Below are 24,600 nucleotides of genomic sequence, written 5' to 3'. Positions count from 1 at the left end.
GACGTTCAGCTTCCAAAAAAACGTTCACAAACCAGAACACTTACTTTCGGGTTTGCGGTGTTCAGGAGCCAAGCCGTTCTAGAACCAAGGTACCACTGTACTACTACAGAACTTGTTGGGAACAAGAAGCCACCTAGTGGCAAGTGATTAAATATAATTATTTTGAAGTAGGCATCCTTCTGCCTCAAGAGACAATGGAGTGTGTGGTGGTGCTGTGGTGTGTGTGTGTGTGTGTGTGTGTGTGTGTGTGTGTGAAGTTAAACTGCTGTGTTAGTAGCACTGAAATGACCTCCTGGGGCGCAAGCCTGGGCAGTGCGTTTGAAGGATGAATGAGTGTAAATTGAAATAAATGCCCACTATATAGGAAATGTAGGAAGGCAGTGGAAAAATGGTGCAGGCAATGCCAACAACTGAATACAAGGTCCCCAGAATGGAAAGGACAGGTGGTACTGGAGGAAGCACTACATTGTCTGTGCTAAAGATGACAGATTTCGATGAATTATTAGAGGGAGCATGTTCATCCCCTAGATTGCTGAAGGTAGCAATTCAAGAAAAATAACTAGGGATTTATTATAAACTAAAGTAAGTGGAACTATCGATGCAAATCAGGATGTCAGCAAGTATACTGGGAAAGTTGATTTCTTTAACCCTAGATGGATTGGATAAATGTAAACTCAAGTCACAGTCAAAGAAGCGTGCATCAATCATAACTCATTTGCTCCACCTGGAAGCTTATCTTTCAATATCTTTCACATAAGATACATTTACTGTTGCTTGCAGTGCCTTCTGTTCAGAAAATCAAATGGCCAGCAGGGTCTTTTTCTTACCTAGTTGGGTGTTTTATAAATATCAAAAGACGTAGATTAAATATTTGGGGGAAAATGAATAGCTGCTCTTGAAATTAGAAGCAAGCTGTCTACCAGGATTATACAATGTTTGTGTATGTAGGTAAGAGACTACTATATATAGTTCTCTCTCCGTGGGAAAAACAATTATCCCTTTGTAATGCCATAATTATATATCCTTATGTTTCTCCTAGATTTTCATGTATCTTTTCAAACTTAAATTCACTACAAGAGCTTTCCTGAGAACATACAAAATCTTATACACTCAGTTCAAAACCTGTTTTTAAAATGAAAATTAAGGATGCTAAATTCTGTTCCCACAACCAGATTCTGCACTTGGACAGAATAAAGGCACACACACAGCCCTGAATTTACCTCTTCGTATTACAATACACAGTATTTTGATTAGAGAGAATGGGCACTTGCAGGGGGGAAATATTATTAGAGCAGAACACAACATTTCTGTTGTCGACAACATTATTGTTGTCGTCATAACATTTTTTTCAGCGTAAATGCTTCTTCCAAAAGTGTGCAAACTCCCAGTTAGTTCTCCCTGCCTCCTTTAAGTCAGGGAACCACAGCCAATAGAACCAGGAGAGTCCTCAGAATATCCAGGCCAACAGCACAATGATCAGTGAATGCAGAGACCATCTAACAAATGAGATTTTCTATCATCTCTGTACATAATTCTGTGTGTGTGTGTGTGTGTGTGTGTGTGTACAAGACATTATGTCCATTTAAGTCACTGAGAACTTTTTAATGAACTGGCAACTATGGCTAGAAGCAGAGAAAGCTTATATGGCTGGCAGCCTAGAATTTTGAGGTTAGAATAAGATTTTTTGTATGGGTTTAATAGATTTTATATAATTCTGTCACTGTTTAATTGTTTTTTAATTATTGTTTACTTGTGCTATTAGTGCTTGTTTTTATCTCTAAGCTACCTTGAGGTGGGATAGAAACAACAACAACAACAACAACAACAACAACGAGTACTGTCTATACTAGAGCTAGTGTGCGCATTTGGATATATTTACAGTAGCAGTTACTCATCTCATGTTGAGAAGTCTCTGAGCAGCACTGTCCATGAACCAGCTAGGTTTAGTGTCATCTCTAACCTGGAGCCCTCAGATGTTTTTGACTCCTATCAGCCCCACCCAGCATGGCCAGGTAAGATAGCCAAGGACCTGCAAATTCAACATGTTCAAAATTATGATGAGGCTTTGAGGTCTTGCAATGTAAACTACATTAATTCCAAAGGAATGGAGTCACCAATATACAGTTTAATCTCCACTCTCAAACTTATGGTGTTGGGGTATTCACAGTACGGTCAACTGTGCAGGAGTTCTGCTCTCTGAGCACGTATAAGCTCGCTCCACCCCACCCCCTACCACGTTTTAGGGTCACTTCCAGCTTTGGCGCCGTGCACAATCGTGCATCTTTTGGACACGTGTTAATCTGTCACCACTGCCAGTACTAGTCATGTGTCATCAGAGTTTTTGTTTTAATATAAGCTCTTATTATTTTATACTAACCTGTGCTTCATTTCATGGCAACAAGCTTCCTTCTTTCACACTTCTAAGCGACTATTTTTTCCATACATAATGTCTTATGAAGGTTTTTATAAATCTGTTTAAATATGGGTTCACTGGGTTTTTTATTTAGTATTAATATTAGTATTACTGGAATTTATATACCGCCCTATACCCGCAAGTCTCAGGGTGGTTTTAATACTATGTTTTTCTGCAACAAATGCATTCTTTAAGTGCCTGATGTAACAATTCTTAATGTGCTGAATATTCCTTCTTTGTAAATAAATCCAGATTTTTTATTAGATTAAGACTTCACAGGGACACAGCATAGCAGAACTAAATCTGAGAATCAGAATACTGGAGAGAAACACAACATGTTAAGCGGGATTGGCAGGCTGCTGCAACTATTTTAAATAGAAGTGGGGGCTGCCTTTTCTCTCTTCCCTCTCAGAAAGTAAGATGAGAGCAGAGGTTTAAGCCCTTTATAAGCTGACAAAAAGCACCAGCTTATAAAAAGGACTTACCGTATTTTTCGCTCTATAAGACGCACCAGACCACAAGACGCACCTAGTTTTTGGAGGAGGAAATTCTGAATCTCAGAAGCCAGAACAGCAAGAGGGATCGCTGCGCAGTGAAAGCAGCAATCCCTCTTGCTGTTCTGGCTTCTGTGATAGATGCGCAGCCTGCATTCGCTCCATAAGACGCACACAAATTTCCCCTTACTTTTTAGGAGGGGAAAAGTGAGTCTTATAGAGCAAAAAATACAGTACTTGGTGCCTCATGTGAAAGCTGACCGAGAAGGGCAAGGTAGCATGTTTGTTTCCCAGCTCAATACACTTACTGGTCAACGCCACATCTGGAATCCAATAATGGGAGACAGAAGAGAAAGGAGAAGCCTTCATCTCACTTATACTTTAAGAACAGCAGGATCCCAAAAATGCTTTACATGCAGGAAGAAAACAACCCATGGGAGTTGGTAGCTTTGAGAACTAGCCTGATACATTTGTCAGTTCAAGAGCAAGTGATTTCATTTTTTTGTAGGTTGAAAAATAATGAAGTGAGTATGGTGTTCTCCTCTTGCTAAGTGCCTTTATTATGTTTACTTCTGAAAACTCATTTAAGATCTCTATTTAAGAGTGAATATTATTCCTTATCTCAAAGTCACCAGAAGCTTAGCATGCCATGCTGAAAATACTTGCTGGTTACTGGAAGATAAAATAAGCCATTACTTGCAGTAGCTAAACATTATTGTGATCTGATTTTGGCTATTAACACCAGGAGCAGTAGCAAGAGGGTTGGCTTCCAATTAGCATGAAATCCAATAAATGTGGTCAAGCTTACTCTGGAACGTGTAAACTAAAATGATGAGAAATGGATAGAGAACACAAATATAAGGAAGGGAGACTTCTGGACTAGGGGAAAAAATAGGAGAAATGAGAGCTGTTAGTATGCTTTTACTGCAGTCAAGGTCATAAACCATGCAAGTGACCTGTAGAAATACCCTTCATGAGATTATCCTGCTTACAATGAAGAAAATGTACCATTGCCAACTTATTTATACTGAATCATCCCTGCAGCAAAGCTTCTGAACAGCAGTCTCCTATTTTCAGAGAATCAACAGCTACAAATTTGTAAACATATTTGAGCCTGTTTTAAATAATCACGTATGAAGAGATTACAAGACGTGGCTTTAAGTGTTCAGTTCAATTGTAATTATTATATTTTCATACCTCAACAGAGGTGAGAAGAGGTGATTAATTTCTACAGAGCCTAGGTCTGTTATCAATGTATGATTGCTTTAATTTCCCATCAAAATTATGTATGATGTACAATCAGGTTACACCATCCTCCACTGTTCAGAACTCCATCACTCTTTCTTGCTACTGAAGCACTGGCTGGAAATTTATCCACTAGGGAAGACACAAAGTAATAGAGCACAGAGCAACATGCATTACGAAAAGCCTTACCAATCCAAGGAATTGGGTTCTGCTGTCCAAAAAGTGCACCTCCATTCTCCTTTACCTAGTATCAACAAGTGTTTGTACGAAGCTCAGAAGCACAACCTTAGATCAGCCTTTCTCAGTCTGGTGCTCTCAATATTTTTTCAGACTACAACTCCTAGAGGCGTACATAGGCTCCCATGCACTCTTGGAAAGGAGCTGAATCGCCGCCCAACCAACACCTTGTGCCCTTGGCAAGGAGCTCCACCAAGGTGCCTAGGGAGCATGTGGAACAGCGGGCTCCTAGTCACTCCAAGCCAGAGTGGAGAGGCACAATTTTTGCACCCTTGGTGAGGGCCAACCCTAGGTACACCCTTGTTACTCCCATGAGCTCCAGTCAGCTTGGCCAATGGCCTGGAATAATTAAGAATTGTAGTCCAAAAGCTATTGAGGGCACCAGATTGGGGAAGGCTGGCTTAGATAGTTATGAGAACTTTTCTCCAGCTCATTTCACATAGACTGCATACACACTTACACAGAAGTTAAGTTCCAGCGACTTCCACTGAACTAATCAGGACGCATTTCTGAAAAGACATATTTAGGATTGACTGGGTTTTTTCCACCTTAGAAGCTCAGTGTGCCAATATCCAAACAATTTCTTACAGGGCGGGAAGACCTACTAGGTGCAAGAATCCACTTGTTTATAAAGTTCCATGTATATATCTATCGTCGCACAAACAGTAACCTGTATGAACATTTCCATATCAGATTATTTTTGTAGAGTACAACTAGCATTTAACATTTCAGTAGCCAAGTAAAGTATCTAGCTTTCCCCATCCATATAGGGCACTAGCCTTAAAGAAAATAAGCAGCATCTTGAGCCACAAAAGAACTCAGATATCCAGATCATTTTTGCAAAAAGTATTACATATAGGTGAGAGAGTGATTAAGAATATTAAAAGTAGTTGATGGCCTACTTTGAAACACTGTTTTTAGTTAATTATGTCTCATTTATTTCCATGGAATGTGTATGTATGCGTAGGATTACAAACAATTGATAGTGAAGCAGCATGAGGGCAATTAAAGGTGTGTCCCTAAAAGTAGCAGGGGAATCCAAAGGTGGTTTAATAGACCATCCTTTGTTTTGTCTGGATCACACTGGCAGGTAGAAGTTTACTTTACATTTACCCTCTCACTGGAAACAATGAAGGAAAAGGAGACCTGGTCTAAAATGTCTCTATGTCTGGGGGGGATACACACGAGGACTTTAGAGCCAGCTGATTTTCTGGTCCTCTCCTGACATGTCTCCGAACGAACAACCTTTAATATGTCCCTTTCAGCACTACCAATCTTGGGGATTTCAAAGTCACTTGGGACAAGGCATTGCTGGCTTTCTGTGGTGGTGGTATTACCAGAAAAGTGCTCATTGCCTTCGCTTGATTTCTGCCTCAGCTCATTCATCTTTGACAGGTAATGAACCTGGGGAGTTGGGCCATCAAAAGGAACCCCCTTAATTTCTGGTAACAGTAGAGGAGCAGGATTGGACATCAAGCTCTATCTTCAACCATGGCCAAGAGGCTCCTATATTTCCTATGGCCCTTGGGACATCACAGAGCAGGCATCACAGAGATGCATGCTTAAATATCTGCACCAGTCAATTACTTATCATACATATGTTAGAGATGATTTAGTTACCACTTAAACCAACTTGTAACTGGTAATTGGCACAACACAGCAATCAATCCCATGTGCAAATTTAGGATTTTAATTTAGATTTAAAGCACAGCTGCTCTCCAAAGAGAAACATCTCTTGAATTAAGCAACATAGAAGCAATTTCCTCTACTATATGAAACATGTTTATTAACCAGCTTCAAAAAATATTTCCTCAGTGCCTTATTTAATCTGTTGAATAGGACAGTTACTTCAATTATGGGGAATTACCTTCAGTGAAATACACTAGCACCCCCCCCACACACATTTTAAACATATAACAATCCCTCACCTTCAAAAATAAAAATAAAAACAGTAACTAAGGAGGCCATCACAAAAGGCAAGGGGCTGCCTCCTTTTATGTACGTGTGGGAAAGATTACCCGCTAACAATACGGCTGCAGTGTGTGTTTTAACTAGTAAGGAGCTTCCATCGGTTAAAATGACAATTTCTGAACCATGCGAAGACAGCCCAGTCTAGATACAACGGTAGTTAAATCTGAATGGAAAAACACTCAAAACTATTAATCCTCCCGGCAAGCAGGGAAGCCTAGCGCGGCTGCTCATTAACTCTCCTGGAATTGCCTGCAAACGGCACAAATGCTTCTGTTTATATGAATAGCCTTCGGCACATTTCCCTCTTTCTCCAAAGAAAAACAAGAACAGCACACGCACGCACACCGGAGAAAATGGAGGAAAGAGTGAAAACGGCCCGCGCAAGGCGCAAAAAACACACCCTTTGCTGGAATTGCCTATGCTAGAGAGATTCACAGCTCGATCCCAAATGAACATTTAGCCGGAAGTTCAACGGGGCTTCCTATTTAGGATCGCAGCCTTAAACTGTTCACTCGATCCCCAGGCAGTTTCCCTTTCCCTACAGTGCTCGAGTTAAAGCAGCACCGTAGACCCTCCGTATCCTCTCCAAGTAACTCTCCCAGGGAGAGTCTACTACGACGCCGTTTACTCTAACTTAACTGGTGGTCGGATACGAGCAATCCGCTAGGTGTCCTTTCTCCTTTCCCTGCATTGCACTCCCCCCACCCTGCCCTCGGGCGGCGGGCTGAGCTCCCACAGCTGAGGCGGGCACGGTGCAAACCTGCATCACCCGAAGGGGCCCAGGATGCAGAGCCCCCAATAATGCACAGCAAGAGCAGGAAGCAAAGCGACAGGTAGCCCCCCGCTTAGGAGGACACCCGCACCCCTCCCTCCCCAAAGCGCGCCTCAATGCTGTCTCCGGGAGGACGGAGAGAAAGGGAGGACAAGGCCGAGACCTTCCCGCCAGCTTTCTCCGGGGACAGAGGCATGGAAGCGAAGGGAGACTAGGGAGCGGAAGACACGGAATACTCCGGCCGGAGGGGAAGAGGCGTCGCGCCTCAGTCGCTACCCGAGGAGTTCCGAAAGCACAACAAGCGCCGCCCCAGCGCCAAAGCACAAGGGAAGCAGCCACAGCAAGCAAAGCGGGCGCGGAGGCACCAGAGCGAGCAGCGCAAAACACAGCCTAGAAGCAGCCACCTACCTCCTCCTCCCAAGAAGACCCGGCCGCGCAGGTGAAACTGAGCCGCTGCAGCTGCCTCTCCCAGTAGCAGCAGCAATGCCAGCATGTGTGGGGAAGCGACTACGCAGGCGCGCTGCGCCTCGGTGCGAGTGCCCCAGCTCTCGCGCAAGCGCAGAGTCGCGTCAATGTTTAGGACCACAAAAGAATATTGCTCGTTCGGCTTGGAGGGAAATCGGGGAGGGGAAGGAGTTGGGTTGTCAGCGGCGTTTAGGGTGGGTTTTAGTACTTGCAAGAGGTACAGTTGCGCTTTGGTAGAAACGCAAGGTGTCAGGTGCATTTGGAGCATTTTAGAACATGTTTCTACTGAGCTCGGGGATTTGTTTATTTAGTAAAGTTCACCATCCTTCCATCCCCTGTTGCACTAATCTTTCTTCACTTATGCAGTCTAATAGCATAGGGAAAGTAATTTTTGTTGTTCCTTTCAGAGATGTTAACTTTGGGGGTGGGGCTCAAGATCCCTCTACCCCAGGGGCGCTATCCGGCCCCCCCCCCCACAGGCAACAGCCCCTGCCAAGCATATTGACAGGCTGACTTGGTCCGGTGCTGCAGTTACAACAGCAGCACCGGACCAACCCATCTCTGCTGTGTCATACAACAGTTTTCATGATTCTTTGAGGCTTTGTACCTGTCTGCCAATATTTGTTTTTGTAGAGCTGACAGGCCTTTGGAGATGGGGGACATTTGCCCACCTCCAGTCTGCAGGGACCTCACCTGTTCTCCAAGAATCCTCATCGATTACAGGCAGAGGCTCTGAGATTGCACCAAGAAGCTCCTTTAGTACCCTTGGGTGCAGCTCATCAGGCCCTGGAGATTTGCATTCATTTAAAGTAGCTTGGTGTTCCCTTACTACTTTTCCTATCTTGGGCTGCAGCTCCCTCCCTGCGTCATTTATTCTGTTATCACCAGGTTGGGCACTGCTTTCCTTTTGAGTGAGGACAGAAATAAAGTAAGTGTTGAGCAGTTCTGTCACCCAACAGCATTTTTCTGTCTTCACATAGAGGACCTGCTACTTGCTTATTCTTCCTCTTGCTTTGAACATAGCAGAAGAAACCTTTTGATTTTTTAATTTTAACCTCTCTTTAATTTTAACCTCTAGAATAAGCCTAGGCTTATTCTGAGCTTTGACCCACCTGACCTCCCTTTAACTGTTGGGAACTCATGTATACTCTTCCTTCATTGATTTCCCCTTTCTTTCATTTCTTATACATGCCCTTCTTAAATCTCAGCTCATCTGTAAGCTCATGCAACTACACTGGCTTCTTTAGGTGCCTCCCAGTTTTCTTTCTTGTTGGAATTGTCTGCATTTGGGCCTTCAATATTTCACCTTTAAGAAACTCCAATCCCATCGGCACTTCCGGGGTGGCGCCATCGGCAATGGCGGACTCCCTCTGAATTGGAGGGACTAGCTCCGCGCGAAACGGGTCTTCTCTGCTATGGCGAAGCGGGGACCCTTTTAAAAATCACAGGCGGATGAAGCCTGTGACCATGGGACTCGGCGGGCACCCTTAGCGCCCCCCCAACCCGCAAAGGAACCCACTAACGGGCTCCGAAGCAAAGAGGGGGAAGTGGCGCGGTGGTGTGAGTCAACTGCTATTTCCGTGGAGCGAAGCCGCACAGCTGTTGCCGGAGAGCGCTGCCTTTTTCCTGGGACAAATTGGCTTCTAAAATAAGCACCCGTGAGTACTTAAACTTTGAACAATTGGACTTTAAATAAGGACTTGTGAGCAGAAAGGAATTGGACTTAAAAATTTTACTTCAATTTGGTACTGAAACGGGAAGGTCTAAACAGGAAGTCAGCCTTCCGTTTCTTTGTAGACAGAATAAAGCAAAGACAACGTAAACTAGAGCTCAGAAAATCGCCTCTAAAGGATTGGCTTTCATCATTTAAAATTGTTGAACCCCCCTTCGGCAGCAGGAGAAGAAGGGGGATCTTTTCTGGACTGTTTAAACCTGCAGAAGTGAGTTTAAAGTAAAGTAACTTTCCACCGTCCTGATCCTGGAGCGGGGTGTCAGGACTGACGTTTGAAGCTCAGTGACCAGAAACAAGCGCTTTTGACAGATAGCTAAAAGAAGAGGAACATAGTGATTCCATTGTTTCCTTTCGCATCTTAAAGGAACAAATATTGACAAAATATCTGAAAAAAAGGAAACTGTTGCTAGACTTGTCTTTAAAAGAAAGATTAAATAGAAGTTTTCCCCCTAGAGGGAGACTGTGAAACTGTAACCAACTCCTGGGAGCTGGCACCTGTTACAGATTACAATCGTGGGAATAGACACCTGACCTTCAGGACAATGTATTCAGAAGCTCTGTTGTGTGCTTTCTATAAAACAAATGCCCTACTGGAACAGTTACATGAGAAGACGAATTTGATGGCTGATTCGATTAGAAATTTTGAACAGGCAGTGGGAAAATATGTGGAGCCCACCCAGGAATTAAATCTGGAGTGTGTCCTTACAGAACAGGCCCTACAGGAATATGAGCTTTCGGATTTGACAAATGAACTTGGAAAAAGCCAGATTTGGAAAGAAAAAGTTTGGTTTGGTTTGGAAATGGGGGGTTGGATAGACCCTCCTATGCAGGGATGTTTGGACTTTTCAAGTCTGGCAATGGGCCGTGAGATGTTTGGGATTGTGGGGGCTCTTAATTTTGGAGGGATTCTGAAACATGTTTTTAAATACCACATGGAATTTAGCGTCGATTATGGAAAAGGGGCTGATCTGTCGAGAAGGGTCAAAAATATTGCTAAGTTGGAGTTCCCATGAGTGAAAGGAGCAGGAGACAAAGGAAATACAGCTATAAATATGAAGAAGAGCCGCGGAAGGGACATGGAAGGGACTTAAGGGCCTCGGATATAAGATTACCAGGTTAATGCGCCAGATCGATGGGATAATAAGGACTGACAAAACCCGGGACCAGGAGGAAGGGACGCTGGATGAAGATTGGATTTGTTTTTATTTCTCTTTTTCACTACTAGGACTGTTTTATAAAATTGATGAATGTTAGAAAATGTTGGAATGAAATTACTTGGCTTTAGTAAAAATGTTTAAAGAATTATGCAAGAATATTATGGTTATGAGAAGTTGGTAAAAATAAGATTTAAGTTTTAAGTCTCAAGGTTTTTTTATAGTAAGATAAGATTAAAATAGTTTAAGGTAATGTAATGACAGAATATTATGGAATATGGAAAGGATTTGCTGTGACAATTAACAAACAGGATACAAGGAAGGGGAGGAGGAGGAGGTCAAGGAAAGAGGGTAATGACAGTTGAGAAATTGAGAATAATGGATTTGTTTTTAAATGTTTTTAAATGTTTGTGGTGTATTTTTGTTTTTTTCTTTCTTATTTTGAATTTGTATATGTATGGTTGGAAGTGGCTTGTTTCTCTCTTTTTCTACTTTGTGTTTCTTTTGTAACTTTAAAAAAATTTTTTTTCCAATAAATATAATTTAAAAAAAAAAAAAACAAAACTCCAATCCCATCTTGGACCCCCTTCTCTTTGAGTATTTCTGACCATGGGATATCACCCAGTAGTTCCTTAAGCTTTTTGAAATCAGCCTTCTTAAAGTCAAGAGTACTTGTACACTCAGTTTTCTTTTGTCTCTGCACCCGGCTTTCTATTGTTAAACAATTGCATTTCAGAAATCCTTGCACCCCTGGGTAGATGGGAGAGAGTTTGCTGGGTGAGGCGTGCTAAAATGAAAGATGCAGCAGTGCTTTTTGGAATGCAGTTGGAATTAATGAATGCAATTGATGGGGTGGAAGGATGATAAAGGCTGCTGTGGTAGTAAGATGCAGTACAAAGGGGAAAGTATGGTTTAGCTGCCACTGCAAGGCTAGCAAAACAGGAGCCAACCAAGATTCCCTCAAATTACTCATTCATCTGGACCGTATAATGTTTACAAGGAAGTAAACCCCATGAGACTTATTCACAAGAAGCTAATCATATGATTGCAGCCTTCAAGGACAATGTCCTCTTCACGTATTTGGAAACATAGGCACCCTTCTTCATTATATTGTTTCGTAGATCCCTTTGTCAAACCTTGATGTTGATTTTTCAGGACTGAGTCATGGCTCAAACCGAGCCCTAAGGAATTTAATATTTCTTTTTAGTTGTTTGGGGCAGGGTAGAGAAGGTTTGCTTTAGAGAACAACAATTGAAGCAGGCGTTCATATAAAACAGGGAAATCAAATAAAGTATTAGATGATAAAATGGGCTGAGGATGAGGTTAACATGTGTCAAAGAACAAAAATGTATATTTTTGTGATGCATAGGAGTGGGAATATTCATTCTCAAAATAAGTTCTGTATTGAAGCTGATATGTAGCAAGTTTAAGACAAAGACAAATAAACAAAATGTTACCAGGAGATAGATATCATGATCATGTTCTGCTTGTGAACTTTTCGTAGGACCTGACTAGGTGCTGAAATTAAAAATGGTGTTCCCCCAACTTGGTGACTTCCAGATGTTATGGAACTACAAATCCCATCAGCCCCAGCCAAATACAACATTGGGAGGGCAGCCTGTTGGAGAAAGTTCCAGAATGGAAAGTCTAAATTTGAGGGGTGAGGAACAATTTCAGATCCAACACGGTATAATATGGATTTGCATATGTAGAGAGGGTTGTAGTTCTAGGATTTCATTTTCTCAAGTAGTACAGCCATTTCAGAGAATTTTCTCAGGACAGCCAGAATGCTCTCCATATTAGTGATCATCTGTAACACTAGGCTGAGGAAGCCTCATTTATTGCCTGACCTACAAACAGAACAGGATTGTTTAGAAAGGATTAAAGGGTCAATGGCTTTTTGCTGTCACCAGCTGAGCTGCAGCAGCAGTATTATTTACAAGCTTATTTTACTCCAGAGTGATTACTATTGAAGATTTCTAAATTTAAAACTATGTACAGAATGTCATGGCTAGTGGAGTCCCCTTATACACAAGGCAAACACAGGAGAGTTGCCATACCACTATAAAAACACATAGCCCTAAACAGTGGTACCTCGGGTTAAGTACTTAATTCGTTCTGGAGGTCCGTTCTTAACCTGAAACTGTTCTTAACCTGAAGCACTACATTAGCTAATGGGGCCTCCTGCTGCCGCCGCACCACCGGAGCACAATTTCTGTTCTCATCCTGAAGCGTATGTAACCTGAGGTACCACTGTATATGTAGTGTAACTGTAATGAATGCAGGTCAGATGAGGACCAGGTGACCAAACAGTAACATTAACTTTATAGATCAGGCGGGATTCCCCCCATCCCCACAGCTCAACATAGTTGCAGTTGTAGAACAATAAAATGCACATAGCACTTTGAGTGAGTATGAAATAGTGTAATCCTTCCCAGATTTGAATGCACTGTTAAATTAGTGGGCAGAGGTGAAATCAACATACCCAACAGCAGTAAAGAACAAAGCTGCCAAACCACATGTTCCACTGTGAAAAATCATGGGAACCCAAACTCAACAAGGGCAGGCATTGCCCTAGGAGGTAAATTTGTTGGCTGAGTGATTACATTGGATTTGGAATCAGTCATGGTTTCAACAAATGTATTGAACGGTTACAGTACAATCCTATACGTGCCTAATCAGAAGTAATCCCTGTTGACTTCAATGCGACTCTAGCAAGTGTGGACTGCAGGTTTAATTAACCAGTAGAAAAGCTATGGTGTTATTCCTATGAAGTAAAAATTACTTAAAGGTAAAATCTTAAGGATTATTATTTTAGTTTTTAAAATGCAATGCAGGGACTCTGTAGAGATAGGAACAGCAATTTATTTCACACTAACTCCATGGCAATTTATAGCACAGGTGGCGTTCAATCATACTTTCCTTACTGTCAAAGCATGCAGATAAGTCATATGACTGTTGTCCTTTTCACTAGCGATGATGTATTGTTTAGCCATTGATTCGAAGGCATACCAAATCAACTATTCAAAAACTAAACCAAAATAATGTTCGGAGCTTCTCCCTACTCTGCAAAATAATAACAAAGCCTGTTTTTAGAAACTATAATGATAGTATGTGTGCTATCTGTAAGAATGAGAGTCTAAAGATAAGGGATGTGAATTAATTTGGTATGTTCTTTGGTCAGTTTTATTTTTCTGGATGCATAAGCAGTAAAACAAAGAGACTGTGAGTTCTAGGATTTCATTCTAGTTCAGGAGAACTATGAATATTCGCAACACAAGGCTGCCTGGATTTGGCTGAAGTGGAGAGTGTTTTTGCTGTCCGCATTAACCTAGTTTGTTAACCCTATGCCTAATTAAGCAAACTGCCTCCAGGAAAAGAGAATGGTAATTAATTTTAAAATAGATAAAAGGGAGGAGGGGAATGCAATGTAAGAAACAGCCATGTTGTGAGGGCTGCAAACCTACAACCAAGACTGGCAAAATAAATTTACAAAATCAAGGTTATGTAAAACAGGCTTCTATCGGTGCCAGTTCTAATGAGTTACACAGTATCATGTAAGCAAAAAAAGGAAGCTGGTGGACCTGTCCATACTGCACATAGATTAGAATTGTGGAGTTGGAAGGGACCCTGAGGGTCATCTAGTCCAACCCCCTGCAATGCAGGAATCCTGCGCACAGCCATCCTGGGTGGGCTCCAACCACCAGCCTTCTGGTTAGCAGCCAGATGCACTGACCCATTGCCAATAGGGAAGAAGTCTCAAGATTGGAAAGCTTTAATTGCTGGAATCCTGCATTGCTTCTTCCTCTACTGTATTTCAGTTTCTCCTTTGCCTTATATATGCTGCTGGTCAGGGAATTCAGAAGTGTTTTTAAGGGGGCCCTGTCAAGACAGGATGAATGCTACCTACTTTTTGGACACGTTTCTGTCTCCTTAATTTAGTGGACAAAAACGTTATATAAGCTCTTATATTCAACATTGATGAAATTAGTCATATGTACGACTATGAATAAATATTCATATTTGTACATCTGAATAAATAAATGTAATAACTAGCAGTTGATGCTCTGAATTTTTTATGTTAATCTGGCAGCGGTGAGACTCTAGCGCTTTCTGCTTTATCACCCCAGCACCACCTCTGGCCTCCATCCTATTGGTTCTGTACTGACAGGGTGGGGAAAACCCATAATGGGTTTTTACATTCATTTGGGGACTGTTTCATTTTTGTGCGGTAGGAATTGCCACCAACAGGAAACCCCGCCCCCACTTAAATTATATCAAGGCACCTCACTTCCACATAGCTGTGGTTCCTTCCACTGCATGCAGTGTTGCCAGATGCTGGAATTCCCTCTTCTACACAACTATGCAACTATTAAAGGTGAAGGGGCCCTGCTCTATTTTAGGTACAGCCACCTGTTCGCATGCTACACTTTGGAAGGAATGGAGGAACTATTCTTCGAGGGAAAACCCTGATTTAATTTAAAATCAGAAGAAATCCTGATTTAAATTAAAATCATGATAGACATTCTTTTTAATTGGCTTGAAATTAAACTTGCCTCTTTGAGCTGTGCAGTATGCATGGCACAATCCTATGCATATCTACTCAGAAGTTCCCCATTGGATTCAATGAACTCACTCTCAGGAAGGTGTGCATCATATCCTACCCTCATGCTGCAGTCTGATAGCACTTAACTGGGAATAGGTCTTTTGTGGGACATACAAAGCAAACCAATCAGAAAAGAAAGAATGACATCTGTTGACATCAAAGAGACATGAAATGTAGAAGTTCCTTGATACGATATGCCCCTCAAGCTTGTTTGTGCAATGTCTGCATCCATAAGAAAATGTAGGCTGCTATCCTTAATTGACCCAGCCTTGCAAACTTTCAAGCTAAACACAAATGTTGATCAAATTCCAGAGGAGCAGCCATATGGGCCAGAACTGGAGGCAGGCAGCATACACACATGCATACTGTATTTTTCGCTCTATAGGACGCACTCCCCCCCCCTCCAAAAATTAAGGGGAAGTGTGTGTGCGTCCTATGGAGCGAATGCAGGCTCCGGAGGCTTCGCGTTGCTTTCGCTGAAGCCTGGAGAGTGAGGGGGTCAGTGCGCACCCACCCCTCTCGCTCTCCAGGCTTCAGGGATAGCCGCCTGAACCCTCCGGAGCGCAGCGGGAGGTCCCACTGCGCTCCAGAGGCTTCGGGTTCCTTTTGCTGAAGCCGGGAAAGCAAGACTCTCCTGGCTTCAGCAGAGAGGGAGAGCTGCGCAGCACCCCTTCAGCGAAGCGGGAGGAGAAATGGAAGGGGCTCTGTTTCTCCTGCCGCTTCGCTGAAGGGGCGCTGAGCAGAGAGGGGGAGAATTTTTTTTTCTTGTTCTCCCCCTCTAAAACAAGGTGCGTCCTATGGTCGGGTGCGTCCTATAGAGCGAAAAATACGGTACATCCTGAAGATGGTCCCATGCAGCAATGAGCCTTCTTTGAGCCTAATTGTGGCTCATTTTATTTTATGATTCCCTTAAGCTGAAGATCTCAAGGTGGTTCACAGCATAAAATAAAAACAAAAACACAAAATGCATAGTAAGAACAAAACAAAGACACATTTACAAAGAATGTTAAACAGCCAAAGGCCTGGTTGAACAGAAATACTTTTGCCTGGTGCTTAAAGATGTATAATGAAGGTGCCAAGCAAGCCTTCCAGGGGAGAGCATTCCACAAATGGGGAGCTACTGCAGAAAATATCCATTCTCATGTTGCCACCATCCAAACCTCTCGTGGAGGAGGCACCCGAAAAAGGGCCTCAGATGATGCTCACAAAGCCTGGGTCAGTTCATATGGGGAGAGGCAATCCTTGAGCTACTGCTGCAGTCCTTAGCCACTTAAAGGTTTTATGGGTCAAAATCAGCACTTTGAATTGGTCCCAGGAACTCAATGGGAACTGGTGCAGTTGGGCTACTGATATGCTCAAACTGTCTTGCCCCAATGAGCAACTGTATTCTGCACCAACTGAAGTTCCCAAACCACCTTCAGAGGCAGCCCCACCTATAACACGTTGCAGTAATCTAACCTAGAGGTTACCAGAACATAGGTGATGGACGTTTGGCTATCCCTGTCCAGATAAGGGAGCAGGTGGGCCACCAACGAAAGCTGATGGAAGGCACTCCACACCACTGAGGCTACCTGAGCCTCAAGCCACCTTCAAAGGGAGTGTAAAACCCCATTAAGAGCAGGCAACCTCCCAGCCATCTGGTAATGGGAACCACCCACTAGCAATGCCTCTGTCTTATATGGATTGAGCTTCAGTTTATTGGTTTTCATCCAGTCCATGACTGAGGCAAGACAACAGTCCAGCACATCTATTGCCATACCTGCAAATGTAAAGGAATAAGTAGAGCTGTGTGTCTTCAGCATATTGCTGACCACCTACTCCAAAACTCCAGATAACCCCACTTAACAGTTTAATGTAGCACAGGGGATAAAATTGAATCCTGAGGAACCCCACATTGAAGGCTCTACAGGGCCACAGAGCACTCCCCAAGCATCATTCTCTGGAAACGACCATCCAAGTAAGAACAGAACCACCACAAAGCGATGCTACCAACCTCTATCGTGGAAAGCTGCTCCAGAAAGATACCATGGGTAATAGTATTGAAAGCTGCTGAGAAGTCAAGGAGAATTAACAAGGGCACATTTCTTCTGTTTCTCTACTGGCTGATGTCATCATACATGGCAGTTTCTGTGCCAAAACTGGGCCTAAATGCCAACTGAAATGGATCTAGAAGATCAGTTTCCTCCAAGATGGTCTAGATCTTTTCTGCAACCACCTGCTCAAGAACCTTGCCGAAGAAGGGGAGATTAGCAACTGGCCAGTAGTTACTTGGATTTTCCAAGTGCAGGGAGTGTTTATTAAGGAATGGTTTTACTACTGCCTCCTTCAAGCAGGCAGCGACAACTCCCTCTCGGAGGGAGGCATTAATAACCACCCTGGCCCAGCCAGCTGTCCCCTCCCTGATAGTTTCTTTCAACCAAGAGGGGCAAGGGTTCAGAGTGCAAGTGTTTGCCCTGACCGATCCAAGCACCTTGTCCACATCCTCGAACCTTCCCAACTGAAACCCATCCAACACAACAAGACTAGACCGTGCTCTGGATTCCCCTTGAAATTCATGTGCTATAACAGTGGAGTAAAGATCCCTGTGGATGCAAGCAATTTTATCCTAAAAATGCTTTGCAAACAAGTCAGTGAGTCTCCAGTACTCTTTCCTTTCATGGAGACTGATCCTTTAAAAGTCTGAAATCTCTTACCCTTTGGATAAGTGTTTATATGTGTGAGGAGGAAGAGTTTGAAACACAATGTTTTTCATGTTTTGTGAGATCAACATAGCAGAAATAGCAGCTTACATTTATGTTACAAGTTCAGCATTTTTACCATTGCATTTTGCTTCCTGCTGATCATTTCCAAGTAAAATACCATGAAAAAGAAAGTAAACACACCTGCACACCCCTACACACATAAAAAGGCTAGCAGGAATCCAAATTCTGGTTCCTAACGCCATCTAGTGTCTGGCTTCTGTACTAAAATATAGGAGTAAATGGTCTACCAAGAGCTAATTCAATGCTTTTTTAATTAGGACTGTGTGGAATCCCCAGTCTGAAGGTATCTCCAAGGGGTTCCACAACTTTTAAAATCTCTTCACCTTTCCTTCCTGCACCAGCCTGTCACTCACACTCTTAAGAGTGGGAATGTCTGTTTGTAACATGTGGCCTAGTCTTAGTAAAAGCTAAAGGGACCCCTGACCATTAGGTCCAGTCGTGACCGACTCTGGGGTTGCGGCGCTCATCTCGCTTTATTGGCCGAGGGAGCCGTTGTTTGTCCGCAGACAGCTTCCGGGTCATGTGGCCAGCATGACTAAGCCGCTTCTGGCAAACCAGAGCAGCACACGGAAATGCCGTTTATCTTCCCACCAGAGTGGTACCTATTTATCTACTTACACTTTGATGTGCTTTCAAACTGCTAGGTTGGCAGGAGCTGGGACCGAACAACGGGAGCTCACCCCGTCATGGGGATTCGAACCATGACCTTCTGATCGGCAAGTCCTAGGCTCTGTGGTTTAACCCACAGCGCCACCCGCATCCCCTCTAGTCTTAGTACTAACACCTTAAATCGGGTCTGGTAGTTCCCTGACAGTTAGTGCAGGGCTTTCAGAACAGGTGTGCTACTGGAATGGTTTTATTGAAATGTATTGTTTTATATGTCTTTTTTGTAGTTAAGTGAAGAGTAAGTCAAATAGATAATAATGATTTCTTAAATCAAATTTCCATCACAGCTTCTAGTAGAAATTACCTTTCATATCTTGATATTCTCAGTGAGGTATCTTTTAACTCCTGGGCCCAGTTCTGTAATGGAAGGGAGAGTGAAGGAAGAGTGCAGCTCCAGACTTTTTTGTGCTGACTGATGGAAGTTGTAGTATATCTGGAGGGTATTGGGTTGGTGAAGGCTGTTCTGAACTTTCTTTTTGGTTTTTTTAGCCATCCAGTTTGGGCTTGTTAAAGTTATAACTAAATTCCACAACAGAATTGCTCTTAGGCTGAGGACAGCATAGTGCAGCAGTACTAACTATTCCTCCTTGTTGGCTATAGTCATATGCCTTCTCAGACATTGCTTTTTATAATTGTGCAAATGGTTTGTGCATCCATTATGCATGTGTTTAAAACATTAGCAAACTTTGATTTATTGTTGTATTAAAGGCAAGCTTTCTAACCTCCTTAAAGTGTGGTGTAACGGCAGTGTCAGCCCAATACATTTTGGTACCAGAGGCAAACCACAAAATGCTTTCTCCCCTCCCATTAGGGAAGAAGGGGTGGGTTACGATTTACAATGTGACCAAGTGAGGGGGGTGGAATCAAATCAAGCTTGCCTGACGGTTGATGTGGGAATCAAAGCCCATCATGGGCATAGCTGTCAACTTACAGACTTGAAAATAAGGGACCAGCAGCCTTGAAAATAAGGGACCAGCAGCCAAAATAAGGGACCTGTAGCTTCGAGAACACTGTCCAACCAACTTTGTAACCAGAGGTTCAACTGAATAGAATCTGTATCACATGCACCACGAGGCCTATGCAGCCTCAGCTTAAGATGGCTCCCCGGCCTGGCTTTGCACTGCAAAGTTTGCAGCAGCACGTGCAACAAAATGACGTCCAGCATTCAAAAAACCCCTCAGCTTGTATTAACTAGCCACACACAAGGCATTCAAGCTCCACCCCCCAGTCGTTCTTAGACTTCTTATTGGGTGAGCAACACAGCCAAGCAACACAGTTGGAGCCTCCCTCCTCCCTGGCCGGCAGGAAGGGAGGGAGAGGAGCTGCTTCCTTTGAAATTTAAGGGACATCATTTAAGGGACATTTAAGGGACATCCATCAATAAGGGACAGCAGCGGGACATGGCGCTGGAATAAGGGACTGTCCCTTCAAATAAGGGACACTTGACAGCTATGCATGGGTGGGAAAGAGGCCCAGTTTAAATCATGACAGGAGGATGCAGAACACAAGAGACTTCAGAGGGCAGCCCCATGGGCATAGCTATCAAGTAAATAAATAAAAATACTTAACTAAAAATAGAAATTGTAGAGACTTTGACAGATTTTCCTGAGCACTGGGAGTCAATATAAAGTAATCTAAAACAACTGCTGTTGAGACATTTCATTCCAAATCTAGAGCTGGACAGAGGTTAATGACAGGTAGATGTCTGGCCCCAGCCTAACAAAAATCCTGGCTTCCTGCCTTCCTAACATAAAACCTGTGTGGGGGACTATGTCTGGTCTTTCAAAGGGCAAACCTTTGCACTTGTGCTCCATCGCCACCTGCTTAGGACCCTTCTAGGAGCTCCCTGCAAGGTCTCTAATTAAAGGCCTACTGTTCTAGGGGATGCATGGGTGGTGGTGGGTCTTTGTCGTTAAGCTTGGATAGTATGGCTTTTGAGGTGTTTTTTTTACAAAAACCCTTGATATTTTGCTGACTTAAATTTTTGCAAGCTGCTTGTTATTGCTTGAATTCTGCACATTTGAAAACTTTTTGTGGGCTGTATTGAGGGCCTTATGCCTATACCACTAATAACACAGCGTGGCTTACCTCCGCGTAGACATGTACGCATAGGATTGCATTGTTAGGAATTTTAACAACAAGGACGCAACAGCAGGACAAATTAAAACGAAACCGGCCCCTTTAAAAGTGTCAACGAAAGGGATGAGCATAGAACGGCATTGCGCATGCGCACACCGCCCAAGCCTGCCTGAAAACTCTTCCCTTCACCTCACTCTCCCACCGCTTTTCAAGGGAAATATCACGCACGCACGCGTACTTCCGGTGGAGAACGACCGTAGGGGGAATATGAGGACTTATTTCGCGCGGGACGGAAGGTTCTCAAGGCGCGTGCGCGCCGCGTAGGGTAGAAACAGGGGCTCTAGGGTGTGAATTTTCTGGCGCGGCCGGAAGTGTCCGGAGAGACCTGAGCGCAGCGTCCGATTTCTCTCCCGCACCCCCCGCCCCTCACCCACTGCGGGCACTATGGAACCGGGAGCTTGAAGGAGGAGCTGCTTGCCTTTGCCCCAGACATGCTAGCCGGCCCCCTTGGTGCAGGTAAGCGCGGCCAGGCGACCCCCCCCTCCGCAAAAGAACCACGGCCCACGACGCGCTCTCCCTTCGCTGGGCCCGCTCCCTCACCCGCTCTGACCTCTGCGTTCCGGGCTGCCTCGCTCCTTTATTATTCCCGGGTTGGAGGCCTCGACGCCCGATGCTGCCGCCTCCTTTCCCGGGAGGGTGTAGCCGGAGCGGGGGGCTCTTCCCCGGGCTGCCTCCCACAACGGTGTGCGCGGTTGTCCCTGGCCGGGAAGCAGCTCCTCTTTCCCGGCAGACCGCTCCGGGTAGAAAGTGTTCCCTGCGGGAGAGGAGTTGCTCTTGTTTCCGGTGGATCCTGGAGCCCCTCATGGGGTGCTTAAGCAAAGCTAGGCCCTGCCGAGGCGAAGCAATATCCCTTTCCCCACTCCCACCCTCTCGAGGAAGAGCCCCTACAGCAGCTGCCTGAGTGAGTTAACGATTGCACTCCAGTTTGTAGTTGTTGTTGCTGCTGGGCAAGGTTGGCCAGCTGGCAAATTCTGGGTTCATTTCTTCTCCCAATTCGGAAATAGGTAGCAGGATTTAAACTTAAGCAGCCAGAGACACATGTTTATTAGGCAAAGATGCTGACACTGTTGGTCAAGCTCAGGTGGATGGAAACTATACTGATGGCATGTCATCAAGAGGGACTTGAGGTATAAATGGAGCTATGTGTTGTCATGAATTTGTTTGCGCCTGTTGCTGCTTTTACCTTTCGGCACTCCACAGCTTTCTGCAAAAAAGAGGGGTAATTATAGTGCTTTGCGACAGAGGAGTTGTAAAAATCGGCAACACTGATGTGCGAGAAGCACTTTGAAAAAAGCGCTATGTATAAATGCTACGTATTAATACTGTTTGTGGAAAGAGTTTATTCCCTTAAAGCAGGGGAGCAGAACCTGTGGGTCTCCTGTTATGGTTGGCTCCTCATGCCCATCAGGTCCAGCCAGCATAGCCACAGTCACAGATTATAGGAGTTATTGCTGAAAACATTTGGAGGGCGAGAGGCTGGGGACGGCTGTCTCATTCCATTTGGGGCAGCTGTAGTCTGTAATCCAGTCTGTGTATTTACTGCCTTTCATCCTAGTTGTTTGAAAACCTAACTTGAAATCCTGGCTTCTTTGAAGCTAGAAGTTATACTCTTACTGACAGGATTTTGCTGTTTTGCCTCATGCCTGAAGGCAAACAGCCAGTTACTCTACTCGCTGATTTCCCCAATTTAGTTGTTTTTTAAAGTTATTGCTATGAAGATCCTGTTTTTACTAAAAAAACAGGTTTGCAAAAGGACTGCTTTTCAAAACCTGGTAATGTAATACCTCGGACATATTCATAAAAAAGAATTCAGTGTTGCACTCTTCTGATTGTTCTATCTGTGCAAGAATTGTATTCCCCCCATGCAGTTCTGGGGGCTTTCCTGACCCCCCCCAAGCCAATTTCATTGGCAGGAGGAGAAAGCCTCATTGTGCAAGTAGAAGTCCTTATGAAAGTAGAAGTAGAATCCTGCCCACAATACCTATGAATTTGTATGTGGTTATATATTGGTTTATGTTTTGTTTTGAAGTTCTAAAAAATAAAAGTAAAAATGCAGCAATTAACCTAAGAACCTGGCAAATTATAGGCTCAGATCATGTGCACATATGCCATTTTCAGCCCTCAGCAACCCAATCGGAAAAAGTACTCAGAATAGTAACACTTCTTGAAAGACCATACATAAAATAACTTAAGATAATTATTGCGGATTAGCTGAATAGCATTTCTTCCCACTCTATATCCCTTCAGTGGTCTACATGCCATTCTGAATATATGTGTGAGCTGTGCCCAAAGCAGCTTACAACAAACATTCAAAATATCAAAATACAAAGCAATGGGGTGGGGTTGTTGCTCTTGCAAAAACATGCAGTTGTGGTATTTCTGCTGTGGCAAAGCAGTGTGGTTGTACATCTATGAACAAAAAACTCCACATGAAGCAGATCAAAAATAAGTATACCAGAGAGTATGTGTCATTGTTCTTGTTATGTGAAAATGCAGAAGAGCAAAAAGGAGATCTTTGTTTGGGAGCACAATATACCATAGTAAAATTTTGTAAGAGAGAATGGGGAAGGTGTCTACCTTTATGGTGTGGTGCTGAAGGGGCATTTTTGCATACTCCCTCCCCTCCCATAACAATACAATGCACTAAGTAAGGAATCCTCTGGAGCACTATTCTTTTGCAAGCGTAATGGTAGCAGACATAATGAACAAGAACAAGAGAACAGTTATGCAAATATATAAGAAAAACTCAGCGTTTGAGAAAAATAATGCAACATGTGGATGCATTTCTTGTATTATAAACTTAAGACCCCAGATAAGCTGGAAGCCGGGAATGCTTTTTGTCAATTATGTTTAATGCTTAGGCTGTGCATATTTGGAGGTCAGTTATCTTGCTTTATTTATCTGCTTTTTGTAACATGTAAGGTTTACTACTGTAATGCAGTTATGTGAATCTGCCTGTTAGACTATTGTGCAGAATGCCACTACTAATTTCCTGACAGGGAAGTGGGAGCATATTCAACAGATGTGGCAAATACATTGGCTTGTTGTTTGCATCTGTGTCCAGCTTAAGCTTCTGGCACTTGCCCTTTAAAGCCTTTCATTTTTTGAGACCTAAATACTTGAGAGACTCCCCCTCTTGTTTTGAACCTCCATACTGTCTGCACTCTGTAGATCCCATGCTCTTATGATCCTCTTCCCTTTGTGGGTAGACTAGAAGTAGTGTCCATACTGTAATGGCCCTAAGTATTACCCATTTCCAAGAGGTACATTGTTAATCTCATTGCCTTCTTGAAGGTGTACGAAACCATTTATCTTGGTAGGCATTCACAAAAAAGGTTGTGTTTCTGCTCTTACTACATTTTTGTTTTTATATTATACTTATGTAAATGTTTGGGTTGTGTGAAGTCTGTTGATTTCAAGCAGACAGACTGCTTGGTAAATATGTTTAGGATTGAAGTGAGTGGCTCTGTTTGGTCGTATATATGGAGATTTAAAAGCTGAGAAATACTATCCTGGCTCCAATATAATCAGAACAATAATAAACAAATAGTAGTAGTTAAAATGTTCCTTAGGTGAGTTCTATAGGAAAGGCTTACATTCAAAGCCAAAAGGAACCAACTCCGAAAAGAAAATACTTGGCTTGCCCTCAAGGCTCTACAAACTTTGTTTGGAAAAAGCCAGCAGATTTAATTAAATCTTTATTACTTTAAAAAAAACCACACACACAACCAAAACTATTCTGTAGGACTAGGAGAAGCTTTGGGCATGGTCAAGTAAGTTACATATGTTGTTGCCTCCCTTCACATCAACTGTCCTGGGAACTCTCAGGTTGAAAGGAGGAATACAAATCAAATAATAACGGAGTAGCCTCTCCTACAGCTCTGTGTGCAAGATATGTCATCAACTTCTCCATAATGTACTGGCCCTCTTCACCAGCTCCCTGC

At 43.3% G+C, this 24,600-nt stretch overlaps 2 protein-coding genes across 8 annotated transcripts in view; one reads left to right on the top strand and one right to left on the bottom strand.

The window, feature by feature from the left end:
- Positions 1-7,672, bottom strand: part of NDRG3 (NDRG family member 3) — a 52,035-nt gene extending 44,363 nt beyond the window's left edge. For 2 of the 4 annotated variants that reach the window (XM_081010387.1, XM_081010389.1), the window contains exon 1: positions 7,541-7,672. The gene's annotated coding sequence lies outside the window, so the exon portion shown is untranslated. The remainder of the gene's footprint in view (positions 1-7,540) is intronic. The other 2 variants (XM_081010386.1, XM_081010388.1) reach the window with 1 other exon arrangement.
- Positions 7,673-20,869: 13,197 nt separating this feature from the next.
- RALGAPB (Ral GTPase activating protein non-catalytic subunit beta) overlaps positions 20,870-24,600 on the top strand; it is a 56,700-nt gene continuing 52,969 nt past the window's right edge. The window contains exon 1 of one of the 4 annotated variants that reach the window (XM_081010365.1): positions 20,870-21,112. The gene's annotated coding sequence lies outside the window, so the exon portion shown is untranslated. The remainder of the gene's footprint in view (positions 21,113-24,600) is intronic. The other 3 variants (XM_081010364.1, XM_081010367.1, XM_081010366.1) reach the window with 3 other exon arrangements.

This window comes from Podarcis pityusensis (genome assembly GCF_964106645.2).
Source record: "Podarcis pityusensis genome assembly, chromosome: 6".
Lineage (NCBI taxonomy): Eukaryota > Metazoa > Chordata > Lepidosauria > Squamata > Lacertidae > Podarcis > Podarcis pityusensis.
This window is presented reverse-complemented; position numbering and strand designations above follow the sequence as displayed.